We start from the raw sequence: 20352 nt of genomic DNA on the forward strand, positions 1-20352 counted from the left end.
AACTTAGAGGGGTCAGGTGTATTGCCTACATCCACATAGCTAGGACTTGGTCAATGGAGTGTTCCACTCCAGGTCTTGCGATCCCCAGTCCTATTCCCACTAAACTTTACTGTGTCTTAGCCATGAGTAAGGTAAATTTCTCTCCTGTATGAGAAACAGTATTTGTAAGGAAAATTCTCCAGTCTGCAGTTGCTAAGGTTTCCATGCTGGCATAAGCAGGTATATTCACTGGGTCATTTAATTCGTCTCTCTGCCAATGCAAAATCAGCCCAACTGTGTCAATAACACCAGGCTATCAGGCCCAGGGACTGTGGTCCCAGAAGGAGGGAATGTTATGGTCGAAGGTAGAAGAGTACCTAGTATCACCTACTTTTTTGCAAAGAGGTAGAAAAACTGAGGCCTAGAAGAGAAAGCAACTTACCAGCTCTCCTGAATCTAGGTCATGGAGTCATACCCAGTGTCTCGTGAAGAAACAGGGGAAATCAAAACTCCACTTTTTGCCCTAGAAAGGGTTATGCCAGGTTTGCGTCCCCCTCAACCTGATAGGAAAAGCCTGAACTGGTGGGGTGAAAGGAATAAGAAGAGTCCCTTCTCTCAGACAGTGGAGAAGGGGACAATCCTGGACCCCTCAGAGGAAGGTCCACAGCAAGTCATGCTCAGGAGCCTGGGGAAGTGACACCAGTGATGCTTGAGGAATGGGTGTGACAGTCTGAGGGTGTCTGCCCCTATCCATGAGATCCCTCTACCTGCACAGGTGGGCTGGGAGACAGACTACGTCCTTGTCACCCCGCTCACTCAGGGAGAGTCTGAAGGGCACCCAAAGGTAAACCTGGAAGGTGCTCCCATGGCTGGACCTACCTTAAGAGCTCCAGATCTGATGGCTTCCAGGGGACAAGGTTCAGGACTTGATTTTTCCTAAACTTTCTCAAAAAGATGAGCTCATGTCCATACCATTTTCTCATCTGTAGAATGTATTAGGACAGCCAGGGAATTAGAAGTGACTTCATCTGTAACAGTCACTGGCACTTCGAAATGTTATTGTTTTGTCTTTACTTCTAAAGATGACAACCAAGGCAAGAAAAAGATGTTTTCTGTTTTTTGTTTTTGTTTTTTAGGTATTAAACAGCATTTTCTCCATTAGTGCACAAGGTACTCTATGCATACTCAACATTTTATAGTGTATTAAATATTTTTATAGTCATCCTGTAACTCCACGCTGTTAACAACTCAATGAGGGAGGCAAACCAGTGAATAAACCAAACTGTTTATTCACTAGTTAATTATTAAGACTCTCATGTGAGCCAGGAGCTGTGCTAGGTGCTGGGAGCACATGTGAAAAATTTGATGGAAGGGAAAAGTGAGGCTCAGGAAGACATTATCTGCCTGTAAGTACAATTACTCAAGTGGGGGACTGGAACTCACACCCAGCTCTGCCATGTAATCCAGTCCTCTTTCCTTGTCTACACATGCCTCACTGCCCATCCCTTCACGTAGAAATTCAAAGAGATGATCACCCCTCTCTTGCCGTTCTCTCCCTCTTCCTTTCTTCTCCTGATTTACATATTGCCAAATGATGAAATTATACAGTACATAATTCCACAGCAACTCTGCTGCTTAAAAAAAATGGGAATGGGGTAATTAGGCAGAAAGGATTCTCAATTAGGCAGTGGATTCTGTTTCTAAAGCAGTAAATGGAGAAGAGATATTTTTTTAACTGTCTCTTGAATATATTGCCAGGAAGTGATTGCTGCCTGGGAGAGCAGCAGCACAGCTCGGAACTGGAACCCTCTCAGCAGGCCTGGAAGTAGCATTTTGCATCTGAGTTTTCTGCCTAGTGCTCAACGTTGGAGCTTAGAAACACAATCCCCCAAAGTGTGGCACCTTGGTGTGCTGAGTATTTTGGACTGAAGGAGATTGGAAGAGTGGAAGAAGCAAGGTCTGTATGACCTACTCCCATTCCCCCTGTCTCCTGCCTTCTTTCTCCCCACAAAGCAATTCATAGAAACCAAAATTCCTGTCCTCCAAGGTGGGTCATAGAAACTAGAACTCCTCCTCCCCAAAGAAAGCCATACATCCTAGAAAGGTTACTCTCTGAGCTTCTTTCTTCCCCTTTGAAGACTCTAATGTGAATGGTGTTTTGTGCAATATGTGGACAAAAGGAATGCCACACAGAGAGACCAAGAAGAATCGGAACAGACAGGCCTCGCTGGGTTTCCCCCTCAGTCTATTACTATTAGATCACACCATTTTGTCCAGTGACATTTCTACAAGGCTATCCATTCTTCATTGAGCCCAAGCATAAAAAGAGAGAGTTTTCCCTTGGTCTTTGAGTCTTTGTTTCTGAAGGCTTCCATGTCACGAAAAACTTTGATTACATAAATGTTATATTTTTCTCTTATTAACCTGTCTTTTGCTGTTGGAGTGTCAGCTGTGACCCTTGTGCTAGGAGAAAAAAGGTAACACTTTTTGCTGCTACATAGACCTTCAGATTGTGGAGGTAATCTTATATTTTAGGATCTCTGGCAAGGTTAGCTCTCAAGATCACCATTTTAATACTAGATATCTTCTCTAGTTTTCTTTGTTTTAAGGTAGAAATATGACAAAGAGAGTATAGGTTGAGCAGTCCTAATCTGAAAGTTTGAAATCCAAAATTCTCCAAAATTCAAAAGTTTTTGAACACTGACATGATGCCACATCAGACTTCTTATGGCCATTTGTAGTCAAAACACAGTCAAAACTTTATTTCCTGCACATTATTAAAAATATTATATGGAGTTACCTTCAGGCTATGTGTATAAAGTATATATAAAACATTAATGACTTTTGTGTTTAGCCTTGTGTCCTATCCCCAAGATATCACATTATGTATATGCAAATATTTCAAAATCATTATAAGTCTGAAGTCTGAAACAATTCTGGTCCCAAACATTTGGATAAGGGATCCTCAACCTGTATTGATTTTCAACCAACCTGAGAGTCCTGTGTAACTTTGAAATCAAATGAACTCTGCTTTTGGCCTGTTTCAGAAAGCACTTTTGATTGCAATATTAGAATTTGGTGTTCTAAAAGTGGATAGTCTTACAATCTCCTGAATAACAATGAGTTACCTTTCATTTTTTTTTTTTTTCATGGTGGCTGCAAATATTTTCTCTGCCAAGGAGAAAGGTAGAATTCTTTGAGAGAAAGCTGCTCTTTTGTTTGGGAAACACTTTAGTCAGCATTTTGGTTATTATGCAAGGCAGAGTCCAGGATCATTCTGGGAAGGTGTGTTAAACTAATGATGGGATAAATTATATGTATAATGATGTCCAGTGGTCTCTTCCTTAGATAGAGATTTCTAGAATAAATGCATATGAAGAGGTTGTTTCTGGTTTCCCTTGAATGTTGAAAGGGTAAGAGTTTTGGTGATGAGATTAGAGAAGGCACTCTGTTTAGAGATTGTAGAGTGTGAGGAAAGAAGCCACCAGCAAGGGACTCTCTTGGATGGTGAATGCCCACAAACCACAACATTGGGGATGTCTGATGTGCACTTTTAAGGTGTTTCCTATTCTGTGTCCCTTCCATCCTCCAGTTCTTACATAAAGACTATTACACAACAGCTTTGTGTCAGTGGGAGTGAACAGGTCAGAGGTGAAGTGCTGATTCCATGATCCAGATGAAAAGGTGTGGGAAGTTGACAACATTCATCGGAACTGGTGACTAGGAAGCCAACGGAGACTAGAGAGAAGCTGAAGCAGGAGTTTGGAGAGTGAAATGTCAGTTGGCAAGCAGAAGAGGTAACCTTTCCCTAAAATCTTGCAAAGTACTGGGTTTCTTGCAGTATGAAGGGATGGGGCCTTGATATTTTATTTGTATATAAAGGTGAAAGTGACAGCTGAGAAGACTAACAACATAAGTGGCCACATAAAGATCCTCTGGCTCAGTTTCAGTCTTGGTTAAAGTTCACAACACCTGAAAGGTGTTACTTATAGAAGGCTTGCCATTGTGGGAGGTAGTAGAGAAGGATGGAAAGTATCATACCTGAGCTTTCCTGGGCTGTTCCTGACTTCCCGACCTGCCACCTCCAAATTGTGTGGTCCTACAGAATTCCACTTCTCTGAGCCTTAGCGGGCTAACAAATGTTGCAAAATTCAAGCCCCAAAGTATATAGTAGGATGATGGGGGGTAATGATTTAAACTGTTTAGTATACTGTAGGGGGTGAATGAAAGATTCAGTTCCTTCCCTAAGAGGGAATGTACACAGTATTCAGATTGAGGAAGAGTTGCCATGGGGAGAAGAAGAGAAGATTTGTTGAACTGACTTCTTCTGTGTGGCTAGAATGTAACCAGAATCAGTAGGCAGAAATTATAAGCCAATTATAGCCCAGCAAAAAAATAAAAAAGATTTTGTAATAGACTTATTCAACTGTACAGCTCAACAGGAGATAAGTTTCCTGTTACTGGAGATAATCAAGCAATGGCTCAGTGACTTTTAGAGGAGATGCTTTGGAGGGAATTCTAATTGCTGGTAAAAGTTGGACAATTTGATCTCTTAGGTCATTTCCAACAGGAAAATTCCACAATTCTGATTGTGGTCATTTTCCTTTGGTAGCATGAGAGAAAGACTAACAGCTTCTAGTCCATTTGCAAACGCTTGCCTCTGCCCCAAGGAGACGGAGCCCAGATGGACTAACATTGAAGATACTGTTCTTCCTCCTTCAGCATGACTGCTATACACTGCATTAACACAAACAGCATTGCATTTTGCCCCTAAGCCATGAGTTCTAGGAGATTGTTAGAGAAAATCATAGTCAAGTTTAGATTGAAGGCAAAGGATTGGACCTCATAACTCCCTGGGTTTTTTCATGCAAAGTAAAATCTGAAAGGGCCCTAAAACTATTCAAAGTAGGATATTGCCTTTACCAATATTTTATTTGCTTTGTCTTCCCCTGGAAGATAAGAGGCGTGGGCACTAATAATAAGGAGGTCACTTTTTTATTATCTCAAATTCTGCATGTTCTGGGATGGACTATGCCTTTGCCACGTGGCTAGAAATATCTGCCAAATGTCTTTAGAAGATAAGCACCACAAGGCTAAATGGATTTGATGCCAGACTTTGAGTAAAATAGAAAACTTAAGCAACCCTTTGAGGTTGACACATCTTAATATTTGCAGGGAAAGCAGAGCTTTTCCTATGAGTTTGTCTTGGCAAGGTTCAGTCACACTGAAATCATTCTAAGCACATGATGTGAGAACCATTGACAGGCATTCACATGGGTACTTATACAGCCATTATTTCATAATTCTGTTACTTAAAAATGTATAATGGCCACTATGTTATAGTGGACTAGATGACTTTCCCAGGAAGAGATCATAGAATCTACATATAAGAACCAATAGTATCAGAGATCATCTGTGGTTTATAAAAAAAGGATCTAGCCCAGATAGTTTAGAGGAATTGGCAATGTAACTTCTTTCGTGAAGTCTTATGTAAGGCCAACTACATATGACACGGGGAGATGTAGAGTGGTTCTGGTGACTGTGAGTGGAATGTCAGGAATTTGCAGTAGAGGAACCTGAGACAACCAAGTTAGGAAGTGACTCATTTGGGGTCACACGGTGGCAAGACTGAAACTGAAGCCTTTTACTTAGCCAGAAGAACATGCTAAAACTGACAAAAATTAAAAATAGGAGGAAAAGCCTAATTCTCAGACTCTCTGGAAACGCTGTGCTCTCCCACTCTGAGAATGTATCACACACTTCGCAATTCTGGGCCCCAGCTCAAGGACATCTGCTTTAGGAGAACGTGCAAGGAATGGAGCTTTGGTTGTCAGATTTTAAATGGTGACCTAGTCAGACTAATGAGAAGAACAAGACAACAAGAGAAGAATACCCCCCAGAGGAAAGGAAGCAGCAAATTCCCATAATACTAAGTTACAATAAAAAAAAATATTCTTTAAGCACTTTCTCTAACAGTGGTGATGATACTTTGCATTTGTATTAATCTATAGTTTTCAAAGAACTTTTCACATTCACTAGTTTAATCTTTATAATAATCCTGTAAAGTAGTGGGGGCTGATAGCATTAGCTTTATTTTACAGGAGAAGAAACCGCAGCCACAGTTAGTAAATGGTAGTTTTCATATGATGACTGTTTTGGATGACGTTGGAAAGAGAAGGGAAGATGTTAGAAATCTTTCTGAATCTGTCCAGCGATAGCTCTGAATACATTGGAGGAATGGAGTATAAGTCTTCCCAGTATATTAACGATATTTTCTGCACATGTTTAGAAAGATTTTTATCTTCCCTTCTGCTTTACACATATTACCCAAAATAGTTATCATACAAGAACTACCATAAATATATATTATATATAATTAATAAGTAATTATATCATGGAATATAAATAATATACTATCACATATATTATACATGTTTTAAAATATGAAAAATTTAAAATTCAGACATGATAATAAATAGTTCCTAAATAAAGATAGTGTGTTCCAGTTATAGACAAAGTAATCAACATATTTACAGTGTTTATGTATCAGTATGAAACATTTTAATAATATTACATAACACTTAGTGACTAATTATTATATGCTAAGTACTATACTAAAGATTTTACATGTATTAATAATAATCATAACAAACAAATTCCCTGTTTTTCATATACCATACTAGCCTGAAAGTAATTATGGGGCCATTATTTTAGTCCCTAAATAGTCCTTTCTCTATCTTTATCCACACTTGTACATCTATGATCCCCCCAAATTTCTCTCCAACTATTTTTGAGAGGCCTGTCAAGGTGACTTACATATGCTCTTGTGTATAGCAACCTGTTATTCATCATTTGAGATATTTTATATAAGTCTTTCCAGTTCTTTTAGTTGATTCTGTCATTAAATTGAAGCAAAACTTCCCATGCTTCCATCCTATATTCAAATACATATAAGCTGTCAAAGGCGAAGACACTGCTCATATTTGTACCCACAAAGCATCATGGCTACTTTGTGCTATCCCCCTCTACATTTGGATAGTATGATATTCCATAGCCCCAACTCAGAGCTGCCTGGTTCTCCTAAACCTTTAATGAACCACAGTTACAGATTTATTATAAGCATCCATTTTCCTGAGTGTTGGCATGAGTTAAGGCAGAAAGCAGTTCAAAGGCAAATAAGTACAGCACTCCAAGAATGAATAATCCCTCTCCTTTGAACATGATCCATTTTCTGTGGGCTTTTGTTAGGTGTCTCTACTCTCTCTCTTCCTTGAGAAAGCTTCCTTTCCAGCAGGTTTCTTGGCCACCACTGCAAGTAGTCACCTGCTGACCTACTATCTTAGATGTTCCAGTCCTCTTCAGACATCCCCATCCTAGGATGAACTCAGCCAAGCTTCAAATCAACACTCTCACATCACAGATGTCCACATTTCTGAGAGAGAGAGAGAGCAAAATTCACAGATAATAATATGCTAAGTTGTGCCACAAAGGCAAGTGAGGAATACTGTTGAGGTATGAACTAACTATGGGGCTGATTTTTAGGCTGTTGGGTCAAGGGTGCTTTCTCTATGGTCTTGAAAAGTACAAGAAGCACGGGCTGTTCCAGGAACATGAAATGGGCATCAGGCTGTATTGAATTCTTCTTCCAAGTATGAATGCTACCGATGTAGAATCCATTTCTTGAATTCAAGTGCTCAGGCCAAAGTCTAATGAAGCATCCTGAGTCTTAGCTGCACTCAAGCCTCTCAGAGGAGAGTCCTCTACGCTCTTCTTGCTCTCATCTGCAGAATCACTCAGCTCCTTCACCAGACCAACTGCCATCAGCCCAGCAGTGCCTGACAAATGTCTGCAGCATCTTGCTTTGAGTTTTTGCTCTTAGAAAGTAATGCAGAAACCTTAAATAAAGAAAACCAAGGAACAATAGATCACTTTATATGTTCATTTCACAGAGGAAGACAATATTTCAAGGAAGATATGTTCTGTGTCTACACAGTTTCCACTTAGCCTCTGACCTACTGCTGTTGTAAATCTGATGCCTGCCCAGCTGTCAGCCTTCCAGACCTCATTTCTCCAACGCCCCTTTAGGAGGAGAAAGGTCCTTGTTCTTCTCTGTCTCTGTGAACAGGGCAATGGTGGTAACATGAATTGATTAGCTGAAGAGGCCTGACAAAAACAGGGTGTGTATGTATGCGTGCACAGGTGTGATGTGCATACCTCTTGGAGCGTGGTCTTTGTAGTGTTCCTTTCTTCTTGGTGCCTCTGTGGGAGTAGAAATTGTTGCTTAGGAATAAGTTCTGCAGTTGCAGTCCTCAAGTCAACTTTGTTTTAAAATGCTGTTTGATTTAAAAAGTTGGATTTCAATCTTGTCTCCGGCTACCAGCAGGCTGTGACCTTGTACAATCCATGTAGCCCTTCTAAGTTTCCTTTTTTTTTCTTTGTGCAGTTAAGAAAAATGTATTTATTCCACAAATATACATGGAGGACGTGCTCTGTACCAGGCTCTCTGCTGGTTGCCTTCAATGTGGGGAAATGGATAAACAAAGTCACTTCTTTCCATCCAGTTTTTACTGGACTACTTAATTCTTAAAACTCCCATCTCTCTTGGCTTATGTGACATCATTTTCTTTCCTTATGATCAGGCCCTGTGTTTTCCTCACCCCAGTTTCACCTTTTACTGCATGTGTAAGTGGATACTTACACTCATACACTTTTTCTCCCTCTTGTGCCACCTTCTGTATTGAACTACAAAATACATGTGCTATTCAGAGTTCCTGAAATCTTTCTATTTATATTCCCAAAGAGCCATTTTTCTCACTTTCATGTCATTAGCACAATTATAATTTTATCTTTGCTTTTATTCTGTAATTCATGGCCGTCTTACCTGCTTGACTGAAACTTCTACATGGGGAGGTGTCCTGGCTTCTCTTCCTCACCATTCTACCTGCAGAGCCCAGCACATTGCGTGATATGGAGCAGCTGCTTAATAGTTGCTAAATGAATGATTAATGGAAATTTGGTTTCTACTCTGTTCTTCTCCAATATATTCTTCTTAGGGCTTATATAACCCAATTGCTTCATTTTGCAGATGGGAAAACTGAGTTCCCAAGGGAAAAAATTTACTCAGTTTCATGTTCTATGTTAGAAACTGAGCCAGAACTAAACACCAGGTTTCCTGACTCCAGGGAAAGAACCCAGGACTCTTACCACAATGTTCTTCTTTTCCTTTTGAAATTTGGTCATAATTGAAATATAACCAAAATACCTCAGGCATTACCAGTGTGTGACTACCCAAAACAAAAACAAAACAAAAACCAAAAAACAAACCCAAAACACCCAAGGCTTCTTTTTTTCTAACTGAAATTTTAATAAGGCAACCCCCTACTAGCTCAGTTTCCAGAAACTAGCTCTCCCTAAGAGTCTCTAAAGAGGAGATTCACCCGCAAAGCAGAATGTCAGCAAAAACACAACTCATCTGTCCTGTTCTTTTGCTTCTACCTTTCTTCCTCTTGTCCAGACCTGATTCCTGCAGAATCAATGCAGAAATCTCACTGCTTTCACCCACCATTGTGAGGACATCAGTTTGGGGTCAAGGCCTCTGCTTTCAATGTTTCTAGTCTGCAGGGTGCAAGACTATCACTAATTTCCTGAAAAAGAAAGAGAAGCATTTCCTTCCTCCCTCATGCCTTACATCCTCTGTTCTCTGCGTCATCCTCCCAAAGGCTTGTGCAAATACAACAGATCCTTCCATCTCAAACCCTTCTCTTCATAGGAGTCCAAACCAGCAAGGACCAGTTAGAGGCAGCTGCCCCCATTGGTACGCTGAATCATCTTTCCCACCACAAGCTACCAGTCAAAGACCAGGAAGGGGCACTGATGGGGACTGGGCTAGGAGAGTGAGAAGTGGTGACTCTACCATTTTAGTCTGGGCCTGGCCATCAAAAATGTTCTTTTTTTATCGGGTGTCAGGCAGGTGGGGGGGAGGGGATGGGTATATATATACATAATGAGTGCAATGTGCACCAACTGGGGGATGGACACGCTTGAAGCTCTGACTCAAGGGAGGATGGGGGGGCAAGGGCAATATACGTAACCTTAACATTTGTACCCCTGTAATATGCTGAAAAATAAATAAATAAATATTCTTTTCATCAGTCACTGGACTGAGGCAGCCCAGAAACTTAGGTGCTCAGATAGTAAAGCTGATGACAATGTTCTGCCTTGAAACAAAAGGCATTTTTGCTGGATCCAAAGTGTCCCAGGAAAAGCTACCTCTTATCACTCAAGGGCTTCCTTTATATCATTTTGCATCTCCCACTGAATGCAGCCCATTATGCTTTTTGTGGAAGGCCCTCAAAAAACATGTTTAATGTTTATTGCACGTCTTCCCACAGGCTAACCCAATGGTTTTGATACTGTGAACTTTACCAAAATGAACACTTGGTATGATGGTTAATTTTGTGTATCAACTTGAGTGAGCTAATGAATGCCCAGGTAGCTGGAAAACATTATTTTGGGTGAGTCTATGAGGATGTGCTATAGTTTGAATGTGTTCCCTTCACAGTTCATGTGGTGCTAATGTGATAGTACTAAGATATGGGACCTTTAAGAGGTGATTATGCCATGAGGGCTCTGCCCCCATGAATGGGATTAAGTGCCCTTACAAGAGGGCTTGATAGAAGGAGTTCATCCCTCTTTTTCCCTTATGACTTCTGTCATGTGAGGACGCAGCATTCCTTGTGTTCAAGGTGCCATCTTGGAAGTGCAGAGCAGCCCTCACAGAAGCTGGCCCCTTGATCTTAGACTTCCCAGACTCCAGAACTACGAGAAATAAATTTCTGTTCTTTATAAATTACCCAGTCTCTGGTATTCTGAAAGACAGGAATAGTTGATTCAATAGACTCAATAAGGAAGATCTGCCCTTGCAGGTATCGTCCAATCTGTCTAGGGCCCATGCAGAACAAAAAAGTGGAACAAGGGTCACTTCTCTCTTCTTGGGTTAGGACATCAATCCTCTCTTGCCCTTGGACATCAGAGCTAATTCTTGGGCCCTTGAACTCACACTGAGTTACACTACTGGCTCTTCTGGTTCTCTAGCTTACAGACAGCAGATATATATTTTTTCTACCTACTTGGCCTTTTGTAGCAATATCCTGGGGAGAAATAGAATTTCTCAATCTTTTTGCCACTACTTCATTTATTCATTCATTAGGATTTGGGCCTAAAGATAAGACCCAGCCTCAACCTCAAGATGCACACATAGTCAAGTTGTATCAGACATACAAAAAACAAACAATGTAGCATCTATACTGGCCATTGGAGTGTCTGGGAGAGAGATGGCCAGAATCCAGATATCAGAGGAGCACGAGTCAACTCCAGGAAAACCTGAAATAAAGAGGGAAATGCCAAAACAAGAACTTGGACAAAATATGACTAATGGGGCAGGGAAACTGAGTGGGGAAACAGATAGCTAAGCAGGACCAGACATTAGGCAATATCACCAAATGACGTCTATATCAGTGAAAACAGAACTGAGCCAGGAGAAAATAAAGAGTATGCACAAGGATCAGAGCGTGTATGGTATAGGTAGGCTCCTGGGGAAAGTTGGACTGACAACAGCCGGCAAACTAGAGGACATGGCTCAGACCCTCTGCTGGGCCTGAGGAGCCTTAAAGATCCCTCGGTTGACTGAGATGTGATGTGGTACTGCTACTAATTTTATGACACTCCAATTTTTTTTCTTCTCTAAATAACTTGTTGAAGGTCATATTGAAGCAGATTTGGGGCTATAAATAGGACCCTGGACTCCACAAATTCTCTCTGTTTTCTGAGGACTCCCAACCCTGCAGATCTAAGAAGACAAGGCAAAGAGAGCTACACTGCGAACTACGGATGTGGTGGGGAAGTGGAAACCAAGCCGACATTTGGTGTGTTGTAGCATTCCCAGCTCTGGTTTAACACAAGCGAAGTGTTTCGCTCACAAACTGGCACTGAGAGCTCATTTACATTTAAATAAGAGGCTTGTTAATGCCAGCAGGAGGACGCTGTCAATGCCAAGCCTGGCTCAGGATTCCTGCCAAGGAGTTTCTAAGAGCATCGCTCTAGGAAACTCCCCCAGAAGAGAAGCAAGCATGCCTTCTCATTAAGACAACTCCACAGTGACATTTGCCTCAGAGTGGCAAGCCTTTGGCTGGGATGGAAGCAAGTTGTTGAGTCTTGGAAAGTTGTCTATTGCCAAGACAGTCGTTTAGTTCAATTTGGCAGTGCACACACTCAGAGACCACCTGGCACATGTGAGGTGCCCTGGTTGGGAGTACAGCTCATTCCTACCCTCTGGCACCTCCCAGTCACATTGGGAGGACCGAGTGTTACTAAGAAGCATGTGCAAAAGATCATGTTACAACATAAAGAAAGAGAAGGGCTCCTCCATTGTTGGGCAACTCAATATTGGAAGGTTCTTCCTGAGATTAACGGGGAATGTGTTTGTAGCAGAGATCGTGTACACAGATGATTACAGATGCCAAGCAGGGAACATGGATGAGTGAAGTGGGCTGGTTATAAAACCCTCAGAAGTGGCTTGGATTCCAATTACCTGGAATGCACCTGTCTAGTCTAAAGGGGCAAGCACTACTCAGCAAGATCTGATCTCGGATTTTATAAACATGGATCTTGTCCTATGTTGCTTAAAGACTAATGGGGAAGTCAGATCATTAGACAAAAATTACAACACAGTTCATAAGTACTATCATGGGGAAGTAAAAAGTGCTGTAGAAGCACATGGGGGTGATAGGAGCACATCACCCTGAATGTAAAGGTCACAAAGAAATTGATGTTTAAGTTCAGTCTGAAGGATAAGCAGAAGTTACCCAGGCAAAGATGGGTGGGGAGAGAGAAAAAAGCAAGTGCTCTGAGGCAAGAGTGAGCAAAGTACATGCAAGAATTTAAAGAAATGATAAGAGCTTAAAATCAAGGTAGGGAAAGGATGGAGAGGCAAGCAGGAACTAGACCATGAAGGGCTTTCCACTCCTCTAAAAGAGTTTGGACTTTAACCTAACATCATCGGGGTTAACAGAGGAGTAAAAAGATCAGGAGTGATGCTGGCTGAGTCTTCTAAAACTGCAATCCCTAACCCCCACCTCCTGTGCCCACCCCCGTGCTCCCCCTCCCATGAAAAAATTGTCTTCCATGAAACTTGTTGGGGGTTCACAGCAGGAGGTGAGCTGTGGGCAAGCAAGTATGTACAGCCTGAGATCTGCTTCTCCACCCCCTGCACCTCCACCAGTGAAAAAATTGTCTTCCAGAGACTGGTTTCATGGAAGACAATTTTTCCACTGGTGCCAAAAAGGTTGGGGAGCACTGTTCTAAAGGTTACATACCCCAGTTCTGATAAAAGAAGCATCATGGTATTGCTAGATAAAGAAGAGCTGAGGACGCGGAGCTCTCGCTCTAGTTCTGCTACTCTGTGAACGTGGGCAAGTCTCATTTACTGCTTCTGAAAATAGAAAGAATATATGCCAGTGTTGCTGAAACGATAGGGGGAAAAGGAACTTTCATACCCTGTTGACTGTATCATAAAGTAGTAAATTATTATTAAAATTTTCTTGTCAAGTTTTTCATAGTATGTGTCAGAAGCCTTAAGAATGTGCATTGTCTTGGACCCAGCAATTTCATTCCTAAAATGTAGGCTAAAAACAAATTAAGGATGTGTGTAAATATTTAACTATAATGATATTCAACATACTGTTGTTTATAAGATCCACAAAAAAAGTGTAATTTAAGTCTCTGCTGACTAGGTATTCCTAAAGTCCTTTATTCTGCTGAAGTCATTTTGGCCTTTTAGTATTTAAACAAGATTGGCTCAGCCAATCGTCTCAAATACTGTGAAAACCCTGAGAACCAAATCCCAATATCTCCAGTGATTCTTGTTCTCCTAGTTGCCTCTGCCTCCAACTTCTGTTTCTCTAATCTCAGTCTGTATTTTGCACCTGCCCCTGCTGTCCCTTTTCTGCAATATATCACCTTGCAGCCCACCCCAAATACCCTTTACTCCTCCAGGTACCCTGGCCACAGTAAGGTGCATGGCTACCTTTTACTGAGAGTTTGGAAAATGGAGAGCAGACATCTACCCTGCAGACAACTGCAGACAACTACCCTGTTTGGTACCTCCTCCCTCCCTTCTAAGTCTCTTTCCATCAACTCCTCTTTTTGTTTTCCAGGATTCTTCATTCTTAGCATCCTTTTTGGCTATTCATCCCTAAACTATTTGTCTTCGCTTATGTTTTTCCAATTCATCTGGCTCTTTACTCCTCAACTCTATCCCACCCTAAGACTCATGAACAAGTTCTATTTAGGATCTTACCCATTAAACAGCACAGAAAGGTCAACATGTCTCAACTTAAGATTGTGCCCTTTCTGGCTCCCTCCATGATCTCTATAAATAGAAGGATGCAGTCTAAGGACTTATTTCCCTGATCGTATGCAGTATGCCAACCTCCTCCCATTTGGGAAGGCAAAAGAGGAACAATAGTTTTGTTGTTGTTTTAATGCTCTTACTACCCTTGGAAATAATCTCAATGTCCAAAAATTGAGGGTTAAATAAACTATAGTACAATTGTGCATGGGAGCACAATGGAGCCATTAAGGTATCAACATGTTCAGGATATGGTTAAGGAAAATCATTTAGGATACATGGTTAAGTAAAAAATAAAAATACAAAACAATATATATACTACAACTCCATTTTTAAATGTATATTTACTTTTATGTCTGGAGAACAAAAGCCAGGAAAATGTATCACAGTTTATCTCTAGAGCAATGGTTCTCAGTGAGAGTGATTTTGCTCCTAGGTGGCATTTGACAATATCTACGGAAATTATTTGTTGTCCAAAATAGGGGGAGGGTGGGCTAATGGCATCTAGTGGGTAGAGGCAGGGACACTAGTAAACATTCTACAATGCACAGGATTCTGTTTGTTTGTATTTTCTGTTTTTTTCAGTGACCATATAGATATTGTATAAGTTTTAAATTTTTATTTTTAATCGATAAATGATAATTATATATATTTATGGGGTACAATGTGATGCATTGTAGAAAGAGTCAAACAGGCTAATAAAGGCCCATTAAGTAAGCACTTCTGGAAAAAAAATCTGGAGTAAATGCCAATATTATTGCTATGAGATAACTCACATAAAAGTGCCTCAGGTTTCCTTGCCACCACAGTCCCTTTCTCTAATCCCACTTCTTTAAACTGGGGCCAAGGGATGGGGGACCCAACATCTGGGAAGTAGCAGATGATTCTCTTGCTGGACGGCCTGAGCATTCAGGCAGTGCTATTCCTCAATATACCCAGTGAAATTGCTATTATCTGAAACTTTTTGACTTTTTCACTTATGTGGCCCCCTTAGGTGTCTTGCCATAATCAAAGAGGCAGAGCAGGGGGTGGCCAGAACAGACAGGGTATCTGTGCACACCCAGAGTTCCAGGCTACACATCCTACATTCATGGGGAGTACTGTTCATTGTCTCAGAACGCCTTTGCAAGGGAATGGTTCTTGTGGTAATCAAAGTGTGTTTGCTTGAAAGTTTAATCATTTGAAGAAGTGGTTTATTGCCCCCACAGACTCCTCTGCTGTGAACATTAGACCTAATTAGTAGCTGAAATAATGATGATTTAGCAAAGCCTCTGCATTTGATGGCTGTGGTTTCTGGGCCACCAATTGCAGTTGAAAAGAAGCAGCCAATCATCTCTGCCATGTAATGAACCCTTTTTCCTAATTCTCAGGGAGCTTAAAGGGCTTGTGGGGGCTGGCTTTTTTCTTTGACCCTAAAACTGGTGAAAGCTCAGAGGTTATAGAAATGACTCATACCTTGAGAAAAGTGAATCCCACAGTTGAAAGGGGCTATGGTTGGTTTTCAGAGGGGCACTCTGCTTCCTTGTGAATGCTCTATCTCCTAATGAAAGGAGAAAAATCTTATGGAGAGGGAAGATTTTCCTCTTTGCCCAGAGATAACAGTCTTTCTCTGCGTGTAGTTTGGAATAGTTGATCCCTGCTGCCAACAGATTTATTGGGGGAGAAGAGAAGATGGGACTGCTTACTCTTCAGAATAAAGCCTAATGGTGGAAGCTAGTAGAGACTGAAGCTAGAAGGGGCTGGCTGAGACAGGGGCTGCTATCTCCCAACGTTTTAGAAGGACAGAAGATGTGGAAAAAGTACTGGGACTTTCAGTACATTCATTCAGCCTGAATGGCTCGGATCAGACCATTTTGGTTATCTATCATTTGCTGCTGACATGGGAAAAGGGACTCATCTGATCTTCCAAAGGGACCTTTGAATAGTGTCCTTCCTTTGCACTCTCTGAAGACATCCCCAAAGCTTTGGTCCTGGTCACTTCTCTATTTTCTCTCTGAGAGCAGTCCTGTCTCTAGTGATTTAGTCCACATGGAATAAGGCTCTGAATCTCTTTAATTTCTGCAAACACCACTTGTTTCCCAGAAAATAGAACTAAAAAGAATAGTTTATAACGAGGCAGAAGAAACTGCTGACATCCCAAAGGTGTGAGGACTTGTATTTGAAGGAAAGAGAGTGTTTGCATCCAGCCTGAGCCACTTGGCAGCTGTCGTGGCGACACTACGAGTCTCAGGATAGGCAGGGAAGTCAGTGTTGGCTCCTCTCTGGGTGACTGGGGCAAGGTTTCTTCCAGCTTGGGTTTCAGTATTCTTTATTGCTTATGTGAATAACCTAGAACAACAAAAACAACAAAATCCAAAACCAAAAAGCCATTGCTAAACTTAAGTGTACTCTTGGGAGCTTTGGGTTCTTTCTTGTTTCCATTTTTTCCTCTGTCTCAAGTGGTTATGATGTGCAGGAAGTCATTCTGTCCAGACAGCAAAGTATAACAACAGCTTGGAACTCATCCATTGTACTGAGTCAAAAAAAAAAAAAAGTGCTAGAGGAAGTAATATTAGTCAGTATTTAGTCACACTTGAAAACAATGGGATAATTTAGGTTGGCTTGACATCACACATTTTCATATGGTTATGGCCAGGATGAAGCCCTTTCAGTTAGCAAATTTTATGTGGCATTCGAAGGGATTTGAGTCCTTCTTTTGCCCCCATTATAATAAAGAATATAAAAGTTCTTCATTGCCCCCAAAGGAAAAATATTTTATATACAAACTAAGAAAGATCTGGGGAGGGAAAAGTGGAGTGGAAAATATCTCAGAGGCAATAGAGGACAAGTCTACACTGGTCTATCTTCCTCTCCTCTGGGAGAAGTATAATTGCCTTCCTCCTGCTCCGTCCCCATTGCTTTTAGGGATAACTTGAGAGAAAAAGCACATCTTAACCCTTACCATCCTGCACAGAGGCACTTAGTCACTCATCATTCAGTTCTCAATTTGATACGCATTTATTCAAGTTCGCTTATACGGGGCACTGCGCATACAGGGATGAGTAAAACACAATTTAGGGCTTCAGGGTTTTAGTCTACATGGAAGTTTGACTAGAATAAAAGTACATTTTCGTTGCACATCACCATCCTAGGATATGTGTGTTCGAAGTTGCAAGGGCATATGTATGAGTGACAAACACCATTGTGGGGGCCGAAGAGAGGAGATTTCTTTGAGGAGGTCACATGGGGGCTGGGTGTTGGAGTGTGAGTAGTGTCCAAGATAAACAGAGCCACATATTAAAGTGGTAAAAAGAGATTTTACTTACTGGGTGGGGAAGAATGAGGGTGTGGGGAATGGAGCGGTTGAGCGGGGACTCAAGCAGAGTCAGGGGAATGAAACTTACACAAATCAGGTTAGAGAGCTGGTCGGTGTGATTATTCCAGCTGTTTGCTGCTCAGGATTGTCTCTTCCTACAAGGACCGGAGACCAAGGCTCTATCCTTCCTGATGATTACATTTCAAAGGAGTGGCTTTCAAGTCCTTGAGCAAGACACCCCTGGGTTGCAGGAGATGCATACATGTACATTTCAAAGGGGCAGAGGAGGGATTTACAGTTGTAAGCTTTTTTTCTTTTTGTAAGCTCTAAGAAAGATGGGGACAAGGGCCTACTGTCAGGTCTTGGCTAGAACAAACGATAAATTCCTTTTACAGCTATTAATTTTTTGAGACAGGAACTCAAAGGTGAACTAAATCTTCCCAGGGATGCAGTCTTCCGCTGCCAGAAGCCACGCTGGGGTTGGTGGAGTCTTTCAGAGCAGGGGTCCAGACAGAGTCTTTATGTGCCAAGAGCCCTTTCAGCCTCAGGAGGTGCCAGACAGGAAGGGGAAGGAACAGTCTAAACACAGAGGAATACTAGGAAGGCCTGGTCTGTTTGAGAATGGTATGTGATCTATGGCAGATGTGTTGGGGAGAAGTAAAAATAAAGCTGGAAAGATAACCAGAAGACTTCAAGGTCAGGCTGAGGAATTTCGATTGTGTCCTGGTGGTGATGGAGAGACAGTAAAGGGTTGGATCAGGGTGACAGTGGGGTCCAATTTGTGGTTTGGAAATACCAGGCTGGCCACAGTGGAGGACGGGTTAGAGGTGGCAGTGAGGGGATCAGAAAGATTGAGCCACGGAGATAAGTGAGGTATCTGGAATGATTTCCTAGAGGAATAAAAGCTGGACTAGGGCAGTGTGGACCAAGTGAGGGAGATGCATATTAAGGGGAAAGAAAGGATGGGATGTGGGGATGAGAGAGAGGAACTTCTCTCTGGGATAAAATTGAGGTTTGCTCCCTGGGGGGCCCAATGGACATGCACAGTTTGTTGACATGATCATCCCAAGTTTGTTTCTTCCTTCTTCTTATTTAGGAGGGAGGGAAGCTCTCTGACCTGGATTCAGGAATCTTGTTTGTGGCAATTGTTGTGATCCTAAGGAATCGAGACAGATGTTTTTGTATGAAGACATGTGCACAACTGAGGAATGGTGGTGTGATAGTTTTCCCTGTAATAGGAACTCAAAAGAAGGAGTAATCAGTTTCAATAAAGAAAGCAGTGAAGACTTCATCATCCAATTGGTTGCAGTAGACATCCGCTGTAAGGGATTGATCAGGTTTCATGAAGCTGTAGCAGATAATACCAGCGCTGCACCCGCAAACATCATTAGCTGTTTTTTATGAATATTCGATTTTGGAATGTGTTTCGGCACTTCACCTTTATCCAACCATTATGCCGAATGCTTGTGATTGTCAAAAAGAATTAATTTTTCAACACACATAACAATGCGGTGCACAAATATTTGCCTTTATGTTGTGACAGCAAAGAAAGGCAAGCTTCGAGATGATTTCTCTTCTGATGCTCATTTAATTCATACGGAGCCCATCTATCCATCTTCTTTACCTTGCCAATTTGTTTCAAATATCCAATATTGTTGGAACAGTAACAACCAACCTCACTGCTAATTTATGCATAGGTGGAGATGGATTCACTTCCACTAGAGCTTTCAGATCATCATTGGTGTCAGGTTGCCCACGTGGCTCATTTTCAAGAATGTTCTTTAACACAAAGTCCCCAAACAATAAATGCTGATGTGGATGTGGAGAGATAGGAACACTCCTACACTGCTGGTGGGACTGCAAACTAGTTCAACCTCTGTGAAAAGCAATATGGAGATGCCTCAAAGCGATAAAAGTAGATCTACCATTTGATCCAGCAATTCCACTACTGGGCATCTACCGAAAAGATCAAAAGTCACTTTATGAAAAAGATACCTGCACTCGAATGTTTGTAGCAGCACAATTCACAATTGCAAAGCTGTAGAAACAACCCAAGTGCCTGTCAATTCATGAGTGGATTAATAAAATGTGGTATATGTATACCATGGAATACTACTCAGCTTTAAGAAACAATGGTGATATAGCACCTCTTGTATATTCCTGGATAGAGCTGGAACCCATTCTACTAAGTGAAGTATCTCAAGAATGGAAAAACAAGCACCACATGTACTCACCAGCAAATTGGTATTAACAGATCAACACCTAAGTGGACATATAGGAATAACATTTATTGGGTGTAGGGCAGGTGGGAGGGGGTAGGAGAGGATGGGTATATACAACCACAACGAGTAAGAGGTACAACATTTGGGGGATGGACACACTTAAAGCACTGACTCGAGGGGGGGCATGGGCAATATACATAACCTTAACACTTGTACCCCCATAATACACTAAAATAAAAAAAAATAAAAAATAAAAAAAAGAAAAGAAAAAAGGAACTGACATAAAAAATAAATCACCAGAACAGAACATCTCAAACCATCACCATACTATGTGTTCATTAGCAACATCCTTCCCAAACACTTCATTGATATTTTGAGCTGTCTGCATTGCATTGGTTCCACAACACAGAATGCATATTTGAAAATAACATAATTTTTGACTTATCCAT

The 20352-nt window shown here is 41.4% G+C and overlaps 1 long non-coding RNA gene across 4 annotated transcripts in view; it reads left to right on the forward strand.

The window, feature by feature from the left end:
- The first annotated feature begins 3575 nt into the window (after positions 1-3575).
- Positions 3576-20352, forward strand: part of LOC105860436 (uncharacterized) — a 61113-nt gene continuing 44336 nt past the window's right edge. For 3 of the 4 annotated variants that reach the window (XR_012919283.1, XR_012919285.1, XR_012919284.1), the window contains exon 1: positions 3579-3776. This is a non-coding gene — a long non-coding RNA (uncharacterized LOC105860436). Of the gene's footprint in view, positions 3777-20352 lie in introns of all 4 variants that reach the window. The other variant, XR_001149037.3, reaches the window with a different exon arrangement.

The sequence above is a fragment of the Microcebus murinus genome, chromosome 1, assembly GCF_040939455.1.
Source record: "Microcebus murinus isolate Inina chromosome 1, M.murinus_Inina_mat1.0, whole genome shotgun sequence".
NCBI classification, from domain to species: domain Eukaryota; kingdom Metazoa; phylum Chordata; class Mammalia; order Primates; family Cheirogaleidae; genus Microcebus; species Microcebus murinus.